Genomic DNA, 2,564 nt, shown 5'->3' with positions numbered 1-2,564 from the left:
CGCGGCTGACCTTGGTGTGCGGTTTTAGGTATTCGTCAGCGGTATCAAACTGACAGTCCCATATAAGAGTCACTACATAGTTGTCATCATAAGACGGCATGGATGGTAGTTCTTTAGAGTTTGACTTAGTAAGCTTGGATTTCAGAGATGTTTTGGACTTAATCGATGATGCACTAGTGATGGAGGCACTGTTGAGGCTCTGGATTGATTTAATAAAACAGAGGGGGAGGGGAGTAGATCAATAATGAATCCCAAATGGAAGGTACATCAGACCAATTCGGATAATCGGCCAAGTGTACGGTTTCCAGCATGATAAGCGAATATCAGTATGAACCAGAAACATATGTTGTTCAAAAGGCTAGTCACGATGATTACTAACAACTTGCCCAGTATATCATACGACAGGGACGTGATCTTATAAGCAATTGAATTCGTGACACACATCAAATAGAGTCACATGCCTTGTAATGTATTGTCATTTGCCACAATGTACTACTCAGATGTCCAGTGTTAGTCTTTATTGCCAACAGACAGCTCGAACAAACACAAACTCCCACGCTATGAAGGAACCGAACTAGTGACTTCATATACCCGCTGACTAATATAGTTACCTTACGTACTATTACCGACAATGATGCACTTACCTGAGCTGATGCAGGTACGGGGGTGTTGTTATCGCTCATCTTTGCAGGCTTCTGAACAGTTACAGGTGCGGTCACACTGGGGGCTGATAGAGACACCGATGACATCCCCCTGCGGATACATATACAGGAGCTATTAGTCGGGTGCTTAAAAACACGTGCGACAGTATGCTGAAAAGTGGGAGTGCCCATCTAGATTTCATTCCACAGAGTTGAATAGGCATGGCAAATAAAATCACTTTTGCGTTCTTACCCGGTGTCAAAAAAGGTATCGATGTCAAAAGCTCTTACAACTGCTTCAGACAATATAGTAGAAGTTAACGAGCACAGAACTTGTTTGCAATATATAGGAAAAAGCAAACAATAGGTATGGAGTGAATTTTTGAACGTGAATTCCATACTGTTATATGTGAAATTGTACAGGGTTATATGCATACGCTAAGAAATCTTAAACAGAGATATATATATAGCTACAATATCTAAATATACATACATACAAACATACACACACACACACAAACATACATACATACATACCTACACACACAAACATACACACACATACGCACACACACACTCAAACTTACACACACACATACACACATACACACTCACACACACTCTCTCTCACACACACATACACAAACACATTATATATATATATATATATATATTTACATATTAATGCATATATATATATATATATATATATACCAATGATATATATCAACAATATATCAATATCAATGTATATATATATATATATATATCTACATGCATAGATACACACCCACACCCACACCCACATCCTTAAGATCAAAATAGCACCTAGTCTCAATGTTCATCTTCCCTGCTCATATATTCTACCTTATTGTCACATTAACACAAGTTCGCATATAAGATCTAGCACAGCTGTTAAACGTCTAGATAATCGTAATGAAGTTGTACTGATGACTTTTACTTATACGAATCGCACAACCACGCCTCTGGTACATTAACGGCTTGTTTCTCACCTCGACGACTATACTATGAGTCCGTTTTGAATCGCGAACGATATGACAATGTCTTCCTCACTGAAACTTTCGGTGAGGAAAGATTAATTAATATACTGTAAGCATAGGAATGTAATCATTAATGCTAAGGTAAGTATCGTACGGTATTAAGGTCTACGCTGATGTTATTGTTATTAGCCGTTATCGGTAATGACGCGCAAATATGAGCCATGACAACTATTTATTTAGCCAAATTGAGAATAGTTTCAAAAAAAGTAAAAATGCTCTCTGTGTAGTGTTACGTATGAGTGAAAATATCAGGGGGGTTGATGAACCAATCAAGTGCAACTCAAAAAAGGTGTTCATTGTTTTGATGACGTAGCAAAAGCGTCAGCCTGTGGACAAACTTACAAAGCAGTATTTACAAATAAATATAGCCTTCTGAAATCGAACACCGGTTGCGACTATGTAACTCGTTTCATAACGCACATCCCAATTGTCACGCACAGATGAATATCAGAGCAGAATATAGTACGACGTTAGAGTTTGCTCAGCATTGTCTAATAGTATATACCAAACCCGCACTTGTTCGTCACGCCACTGAGATTCTTATCTACTGAAGTTCAAGGTCATAGTCGCAATTTATAATTTAAGTAATGTCGGGTCTCAGGAAACAGATGTTCTCCCAAGGAGACAAGGACTTCGCTATTCCTGCCTCCAGGTAAAGGGAATTGTATTGTATGGCTTCGTTCGCTGTGTCTCTTATATTCTTCGTTGTTGGTTTTGCCAAAAATTCGGGTTACTCATTTGGTAGACATTTTAGATATCGGAACCCACACACACACACACACACACACACACACACACACACACACACACACACACACACACACACACACACACACACACACACACACACACACACACACAC

Source organism: Sphaeroforma arctica, assembly GCF_001186125.1.
Source record: "Sphaeroforma arctica JP610 unplaced genomic scaffold supercont1.1919, whole genome shotgun sequence".
NCBI lineage: Eukaryota > Ichthyosporea > Ichthyophonida > Sphaeroforma > Sphaeroforma arctica.
This window is presented reverse-complemented; position numbering follows the sequence as displayed.